Source organism: Triticum dicoccoides, chromosome 4A, assembly GCF_002162155.2.
Source record: "Triticum dicoccoides isolate Atlit2015 ecotype Zavitan chromosome 4A, WEW_v2.0, whole genome shotgun sequence".
Taxonomy (NCBI): Eukaryota; Viridiplantae; Streptophyta; class Magnoliopsida; order Poales; family Poaceae; genus Triticum; species Triticum dicoccoides.
Genome location: NC_041386.1, coordinates 436787133 through 436796837, shown reverse-complemented (window position 1 = coordinate 436796837; position 9705 = coordinate 436787133).

Here is a 9705-nt window from a genome sequence, read left to right as displayed (position 1 = left end):
GAGGAAGACGGGCGGCGCGCGGTTGGCGTTGGCGGCGGAGGCGACAGTCGGCAGCGGCGGGCTCTTCGGGCGCGGGCCGAGTGGGCTGGCCTCGGGCCGCGGGCGGACGACATGGAGGCGGTGGCACGGGAGGACACGTGGCGGCACGGGATTCACCGAGCGGCGGCGGCGGACGTGTTCGGCTGTCGCGGACGCGTCCGGTGGCGGCGGGAGAAGGCTAGACTAGGGTTTTGGACCCGAATTTCGGGGGAGATGCACATATTTATAGGTAGAAGGAGGTAGGAATGTCCAGATGAGGTGCGCTTTTCGCCACACGATCGTGATCCGACGGCTGAGAACATGGATATGGTTTAGATGGGTTATAGGGCTGTTTTGGAGGGGTCTTGGGCTGCAACACACAAGGGGCCTTTGCGGTTACCCGGTTAACCGTTGGGGGATCAAACGACCTCCAAATGAAACTAAATTTGACAGGCGGTCTACCGGTGGTGTACCAAGGCCACTTGACAAATCTCGGCCCATTCCGAGAATGTTTAACTCCCTCTCACGAAAAGAGACAAGAGGGGTGCGCCGGTGCATCTGGGAGTGTCGGATTGCAAAACGGACAACGGGGAAAATGCTCGATGCATGAGATGAACACGAATGCAAATGCGATGCACATGATGATATGATATGAAATTCATGACATGAGCAAATTGCAAAACGAAAGACAAAAACCCAACCACGAAGGGAATCTCATAACATAAAGCCGAAAATGGCAAGAGTCGGAGTTACAAATATGGCAAGTTACATCCTGGGTGTTACAACACTCCACCACTACAAGAGGATCTCGTACCGAGATCTAGGACTAAAAGAACTCTAGATATTCAGAACGAAGGTGATCCTCGCGCTCCCATGTGGCTTCTCGGTCGGAATGGTGTGACCACTTCACTTTCAGGAATTTGCTTGACTTATTGCGAGTCTTGCGCTTGGTTTCTTCAAGAATAGCAACGGGACGCTCATGATAAGACAGATCTTCTTGGAGATCAATCTCTTCAAAGTTGATAGTGCGCTCAGGAGTCTTGAAGCACTTGCGAAGTTGTGACACATGAAACACATCGTGCACATTGGCGAATTTGGACGGAAGCTCAAGTTGATAGGCGAGGTCGCCTGTTTTACCAATGATCTTGAAAGGACCCATGTATCTAGGGGCAAGCTTCCCTTTGATACCGAGGCAACAAGTGCCTTTCATTAGAGAGACGCGGAGGTAGACACGGTCTCCGATCTCGAAAGCCAAGTCACGGTGCTTACTATCATAGTAACTCTTCTGGCACGATTGCGCGGCTTTGAGATTTTCACGGATGACTTTACACATTTCTTCAGCTTCTGTGATCAAGTCGTTGCCAAGAAGTTGGCGTTCACCAGTCTCTGACCAATTGAGAGGAGTGTGGCACTTTCTGCCATAGATAATTTCGAATGGGGCCTTGCCCGAACTCGCTTGGAAGCTATCGTGGAATTGTCACGGTAGATGTCCTAGCAAAAGGACTTAGTCGTAGGGCCATCGCAACTAGGAAGATTTAAGGGGTTAATCGGGACAAAGGACACGGGAGGTTTTATACTAGTTCGGCCCCTTATGATGAAGGTAAAAGCCTACGTCTAGTTGTGTTGGAATTGCTGGGGTTTCGATCACCAAGAGGCTAATCCGTCGGCTTGGTTATCGATCTTCTGTTTCTTGCCCTAAGCCGCCACCGGGTCATCCCCTTATATACACGGGTTGACACCTGGCGGCCTACAGAGCCCCGGCCGGCTCATAAAGCATGTCTGGCTCGGTGACTTCTCTTACATGCCTTTCCTTACAAGTCTTTCCTTACATACAACGGTTTACAATATTGGGCCTTAAGCCGCCTCTGGGCTTAGGCCTTCTATAAGCCTTAATAAACTATCGCCTTGAATGTTTACTGGGCTTCCTTTGTGACCCGTCATTGGGACTGACCCGGCCCCTCCTGGGCGGGTCATAACTGATAGCTATATCCCCAACATTAGGCCCCAGGTTGACTTTGAACTTTGTTCTTTGTCAATCTTCAATACTTAGAAAAAATCCATCTTCCTTTCTTCGCAGAAATTTTTATAACCCGCCATGACGTCATTTCTTGAAAACACAAAAAACCATTGTGACGTCATCTCTCAATGGATCTTTATTCTTTAATACCTTCCGAGAATCGAGGCGTCCGTTTAGTTGGATAATCATTATTTGGGTCTCCTCGATTTTTGCGCCCGCCTGTTCTCTTATTCCCTTATAAATAGGCACGCCCCGATCTTTCTCATTCTTCCCTCTTCTTCATCTTCCTCCTCTCGCAACCTCCGCCGCTGCTCGAGCTCCGCTGCTGCCAAAGAACACCTCACCTCCGTCGACTTCGGTCGCTGCATCGACAGGAATTAGTCCAGAAAAAACGACGACAACCTTCCGCGGAAGATCTGTGGCTGTCGGTGTCAAAACCGGCGGATCTCGGGTAGGGGGTCCCGAACTGTGCGTCTAGGATCGATGGTAACAGGAGACAGGGGACACAATGTTTACCCAGGTTCGGGCCCTCTCGATGGAGGTAATACCCTACTTCCTGCTTGATTGATCTTGATGATATGAGTATTACAAGAGGTGATCTACCACGAGATCGTAGAGGCTAAACCCAAGAAGCTAGCCTATGATTATGATTGTTGTATATGTCTATCGACTAGCCTGGCCTCGGTTTATATAATGCACCAGAGGCCTAGGATAACAAGAGTCCTATCCGAATACGCTGGTGGGGAGAAGTCCTTGTCTTGATCACCAAGTCTTGTGGAATCTTCCTTGTATGCGGCAGCTTCCGAACTGGCCCATGAGTATACGGCCATGGGGGTCCTCGGCCCAATCTAACAGATCGGGAGATGACGTGGTGAGTACCCCTTAGTCCAGGACACCGTCAGTGGTTGTAAGAATTTCCCTTCTTGTTCCTCAGATCTGCATTAGGACTTTCTAGGTTTCTGCATGTTCTTCGTAGTTCATCGGAGTTTCTCCGTAGTTCTTCCACCGCAGCCTCTTCTTGATCCCAAAAGAGATATATGCTTTTGCGGTAGTTGTTTTGTGCCTACTCTTGACACCAGTAGATCCCTTTTCCCAGTATAAAGGCCTCATTAGGACTCACAAACTCATCTGCGCTAAACTTTTAGGTCTAAATTTTTTTCCATTTTGAATAGCCATTTGATCTGGAATAATATCAAGCAATTAGGAAACATGTTTGTCTCAACACTTAGCCGAATCTGCTTTCTCAAATATCTGTAGTCATGGCGGCTTATTGCGCCGGCTTACTTTTCCTTATATGACATTAGCCCTTACATAAGCCACCATTACTACCCTGTACCAACATCACTTAATTGCACCATTATCATTGAATTAAGCTGGCATGTTGCTTTCTTTTCAGTTTGTCTTTTGAACATCATGCCGTCCAAAGCACCGACTGTCTGCAACTGGGTTCCCTCAATAGTTACTGAGGACAACCTGAAAGAATTCTTTACCATAGGTTTTTTGCTAGGGAAGAATGTTATGTCTTACCGTGCACCTGACCCGGACGAGGAATGGCCCAATCCAAAAGATGGTGAAGTTATCGTCTTTTTTGATCACATGAACCGTGGCTTTTCCTCACCCGGCTCAAAGTTCTTCAGAGATGTCCTCCATTTTTTCAAACTCCACCCTCAAGACATCGGGCCTAATTCCATATCCGATATCTGCAACTTCCAAGTTCTCTGCGAGGCGTACCTTCAAGAAGAACCGACTGTGGAACTCTTTAGAGAGTATTTTTATCTGAACCGCCAGAACAAGTGCACCAATGGCCCTAGCTTGGAACTTGCGGGTATCTCAATTCAGCGTCGACAGGGCGCCATCTTCCCCCTAATAGTCTTGCCGAATCATCCCAAGGACTGGAATCAGACTTGGTTCTATTGTCAAGACACTTCACCAGCAAATGAGAAGCCACTGTAGGGTTATTGCGCAGAGCGTCTTGACTCCAAGTTTGCACTCCTTGACAAACTCACTGCCACCGAACGCAAGAAGCTGATTCCATCCATTAAAAGGATTAACGCTTTATTGGGGAACGACTTAACTGGAGTTGACTTGACCCGTTGCTGGGTTGCGTGGTGGGTCATCCCTCTAAGCCGCCGATCTAAATTGATGTATGAATACGGTGGAGGCCTAGACGACTCTCTTCGTCACAACTCCGTTCAATTAACTAAAGAAGATATTGTTTCAATGTCAACCCTTCTGGTGAACGGCAAATGCGAAGATTGTAGTAAAGTCGGGTTAAACCCCTTCTGCAAGCTTAACCCGGTGTCAGAGGTAAAAAACATCTGCTCTCTTCCTCTTTGTATTTTTCTCAGGTGTTTTAAATACCTGCATGACCTTTCATCTTGCTTATTTGCTTATAGGACAAATCTGATTTCTGGAAAGCCAAGTACAACCACGAAGCCGCCAAGAAAGCTAAAGCCGCCGCTATAACCGCCAAGAAGACGACCCAGAGATCTAAGAAGAAGAAGAAGAAGAAGAAGAGCACCACCGAGGATCTGTTGAAGCTTGACGATGATACTTCTGAGTCGGAGGTAGCCCTTGACTCCCTTGGTCAGCTTTTTAATAATCTTATTAACACTAATCATTACCAGGACGACACGGGGGCCAGTCAGGCCGTGGAAGAAGAGGTAACTATTTCCTCCGACTCAGCCCATTTGCCAAGACAGAAACTTCAAGTCGTAACCTGGAAAGTAAGGTTTTCACACCCTTTGGCTTATCTGGACCCTCATTTTCTTTTGAAAAAGCAGCAACATGAGAGCCGCCATCAAGCCCGGAACGACGATGAACCACCTTCCATTCTTCAACAAACTCCTCAAAAACACCCGAATGAGGTTTATTTCTTCATCTCTTACATTTCATTAATGGATCTTCTCCCTTGCATTATTAACTTTATTTTTATCTTTGCAGGAGGTGTCTTGCTCTTCTGGCGACTCATCTCAAACTCAATTCCCGGCTTTTAAGACTTCCCCTGGGTAAGGAAGAAATCATCTTTCCTCCATGTCTTTCAAACTGCTTCTTCATACTAACTGTTTCATAACATCTTTCTTAGTGGCCAAGCCAAGTCCAAGAAAGCCAAGGTGACTAGGTCGGTGGAAGACCCGTCAGTCCTTGCACCTGAACCGGCCATGCCACCTTCTCCCCCTCAAACTGAAGCACCAGAAGACCCGGCTGCCAATACTCAATCAGATCCTCCTGAGACGTCAGCTGACGATACCATCATTAATCCTTCTGCTACCGGACCATCCAGCTCGGCCAACCCGCCATCACCGTCTGCCCAGGACGTTCTGATCACTAAAAGCCGCTTTGTTGAGCCGAGGAATCCCACCGTGTTGGCCCGTCACACCGCTAAACAAGAGGCCCTGGAGAGACAGAAAGTGCCCTTTGATATTTCTCATTATAGCCATCTGAACGCCAATGACATATTGTCCGGCTATCTCAGCCATGTGCACTCCAGTCGTGATTCGGAAATCGAAATGGTCAAGCAGTTGCAGCTGAAGTATGAGGTATGTTTTTCCGGCTTACTTATATTCTGCCAGCCCCCAAGTCTGTAGATTATGATAAAACCTGAATGATATGTAGACTTATGATATAGGCTAAATCTTTACATTTAGATTTTTCTAAAGTCCAATAAAGTAGAATAAACTTCACCTGTAGTCCCCAAGGGCCGGTTCACTTGATCATAAATGAGCCGGTACTTTTAAGTTCATAACTGTCTTGTACCGAACCCAACAAATATTGTAATCCGGCTTAATCTTGAGAGACTTTCTGAATATTATGCATTAGCCCCCAAGTGCCAAGTGTTGTTACTGTTGGAAATATGCCCTAGAGGCAATAATAAAAGTATTATTATATTTCAATGTTCATGATAAATGTCTTTTATTCATGCTATAACTGTATTATCCGGAAATCGTAATACACGTGTGAATACTTAGACCACAATACGTCCCTGGTGAGCCTCTAGTTGACTAGCTCGTTGTGATCAACAGATAGTCATGGTTTCCTGACTATGGACATTGGATGTCGTTGATAACGGGATCACATCATTAGGAGAATGATGTGATGGACAAGACCCAATCCTAAGCATAACATAAAAGATCGTGTAGTTCGTTTTGCTAGAGCTTTGCCAGTGTCAAGTATCTCTTCCTTCGACCATGAGATCGTGTAACTCCCGGATACCGTAAGAGTGCCTTGGGTGTATCAAACGTCACAACGTAACTAGGTGACTATAAAGGTGCATTACAGGTATCTCCGAAAGTATCTGTTGGGTTGACACGGATCGAGACTGGGATTTGTCACTCCGTATGACGGAGAGGTATCTCTGGGCCCACTCGGTAATGCATCATCATAATGAGCTCAATGTGACCAAGGTGTTGGACACGGGATCATGCATTACGGTACGAGTAAAGTGACTTGCCGGTAACGAGACTGAACAAGGTATTGGGATACCGACGATCGAGTCTCGGGCAAGTAACGTACCGATTGACAAAGGGAATTGCATACAGGGTTTGATCGAATCCTCGACATCGTGGTTCATCCGATGACAACATCGAGGAGCATGTAGGAGCCATCATGGGTATCCAGATCCCGCTGTTGGTTATTGACTGAGAGCGTCTCGGTCATGTCTGCATGTCTCCCGAACCCGTAGGGTCTACACACTTAAGGTTCGGTGACGCTAGGGTTATTAGGAAGACTAGTATGTGACTACCGAATGTTGTTCGGAGTCCCGGATGGGATCCTGGACGTCACGAGGAGATCCGGAAGGGTCCGGAGGTAAAGATTTATATATGGGAAGTTGTCAAACGGACACCGGGAAGTTTCGGGGTCCTACCGGTATTGTACCGGGGCCACCGGAAGGGTTCCGGAGGTCCACCGGGAGGGGCCACCCCTCCCGGGGGGCCACATGGGCTGCGTGGGGCAGGGAGCCAGCCCCTGATGGGCTGGCTGCACCCCCTCCCTTGGGCCCATGCGCCTAGGGTTGAGGGGGGCACCCTAGAGGGGGCGCCCCCCTTGGCTTGAGGGGCAAGCCACCCTCTCCCCTCTCCCCTAGGCCGTCGCACCCCCCCTAGATGGGTTCTAGGGGGCCGGCCCCCTTTTCCCCTCCCCCTATAAATAGAGGGGTGAGGGGAGGGCAGCCGTACCACCCTTCAAGGCGCAGCCCTCCCCTCCCCAACACCTCTCCTCCTCCGTTGTGTGCTTGGCGAAGCCCTGTCGGAGTACTGCCTCTCCACCATCACCACGCCGTCGTGCTGCCGGTGGAGCTGTCTTCCTCAACCTCTCCTTCCCCCTTGCTGGATCAAGAAGGAGGAGACGTCTCCCGTCCCGTACGTGTGTTGAACGCGGAGGTGCTGTCCATTCAACACTTGGTCATCGGTGATTCGAATCACGTCGAGTACGACTACATCATCACCTTGCAAGCTTCCGCACGCGATCTACAAGTGGTATGTAGATGCAAACTCTCTCCCTTGACTCGTTGCTTAGATGAACTCATAGATGGATCTTGGTGAAACCGTAGGAAAAATTTTAATTTTCTGCAACGTTCCCCAACAGTGGCATCATGAGCTAGGTCTATGCGTAGTTCTCTTTGCACGAGTAGAACACAATTTTGTTGTGGGCGTGGATTTTGTCATCTTACTTGCCTCTACTAGTCTTTTCTTGCTCAACGGTATTGTGGGATGAAGCGGCCCGGACCAACCTTACACGTACGCTTACGTGAGACCGGTTCCACCGACTGACATGCACTAGTTGCATAAGATGGCTGGCGGGTGTCTGTCTCTCCCACTTTAGTTGGAGCGGAATCGATGAACAGGGCCCTTATGAAGGGTAAATAGAAGTTGACAAAATCACGTTGTGGTGATTCGTAGGTAAGAAAACGTTCTTGCTAGAACCCAATTGCAGCCACGTAAAAGATGCAACAACAATTAGAGGACGTCTAACTTGTTTTTGCAGCGATTGATCATGTGATGTGATATGGCCAGAAGTTGTGATGAATGATGAATTGTGATGTATGAGATCATGTTCTTTGTAATAGGATTCACGACTTGCATGTCGATGAGTATGACAACCGGCAGGAGCCATAGGAGTTGTCTTTATTTTTTGTATGACCTCTGTGTCATTGAATAACGCCATGTAAACTACTTTACTTTATTGCTAAACGTTAGTCATAGAAGTAGAAGTAGTCGTTGGCGTGACAACTTCATGAAGACACGATGATGGAGATCATGATGATGGAGATCATGGTGTCAAGCCGGTGACAAGATGATCATGGAGCCCCGAAGATGAAGATCAATGGAGCTATATGATATTGGCCATATCATGTCACAACTATATAATTGCATGTGATGTTTATTATGTTTATGCATCTTGTTTACTTAGGACGACGGTAGTAAATAAGATGATCCCTTATAAAATTTCAAGAAGTGTTCTACCCTAACTGTGCACCGTTGCTATAGTTCGTCGCTTCTAAGCACCACGTGATGATCGGGTGTGATGGATTCTTACGTTCACATACAACGGGTGTAAGACAGTTTTACACAGCGAAAACACTTAGGGTTAACTTGACGAGCCTAGCATGTGCAGACATGGCCTCGGAACACGGAGACCGAAAGGTCGAACACGAGTCGTATGGAAGATACGATCAACATGAGAATGTTCATCGACGATGACTAGTCCGTCTCACGTGATGATCGGACACGGGCTAGTCGACTCGGATCGTGTAACACTTAGATGACTAGAGGGATGTCTAATCTAAGTGGGAGTTCATAATTTGATTAGAACTTTATTATCATGAACTTAGTCTAAAACCTTTGCAAATATGTCTTGTAGATCAATGGCCAACGCTAATGTCAACATGAACTTCAATGCGTTCCTAGAGAAAACCAAGCTGAAAGATGATGGCAGCAACTATACGGACTGGGTCCGGAACCTGAGGATCATCCTCATAGCTGCTAGGAAACAATATGTCCTAGAAGGACCGCTAGGTGACGCTCCCGTCCCAGAGAACCAAGACATTATGAATGCTTGGCAGTCTCGTGCTGATGATTACTCCCTCGTTCAGTGCGGCATGCTTTACAGCTTAGAACCGGGGCTCCAAAAGCGTTTTGAGCACCACGGAGCATATGAGATGTTCGAAGAGCTGAAACTAGTTTTTCAAGCTCATGCCCGGGTCGAGAGATATGATGTCTCCGACAAGTTCTACAATTGTAAGATGGAGGAAAACAGTTCTGTCAGTGAGCACATCCTGAAGATGTCTGGGTTGCACAACCGTATGACCCAGCTGAACATTAACCTCCTAGATGAGGCGGTCATTGACAGAATCCTCCAGTCGCTCCCACCAAGCTACAAGAGCTTTGTGATGAACTACAACATGCAGGGGATGGAAAAGACCATTCCTGAAGTGTTCTCGATGCTGAAGTCAGCAGAGGCTGAAATCAAGAAAGAACATCAAGTGTTGATGGTCAATAAGACCACTAAGTTCAAGAAGGGCAAGGGTAAGAAGAACTTCAAGAAGGACGGCAAAGATGTTGCCGCGCCTGGTAAGCCAGTTACCGGGAAGAAGTCAAAGAATGGACCCAAGCCTGAGACTGAGTGCTTTTATTGCAAGGGGAAGGGTCACTGGAAGCGGAACTGCCCCAAAT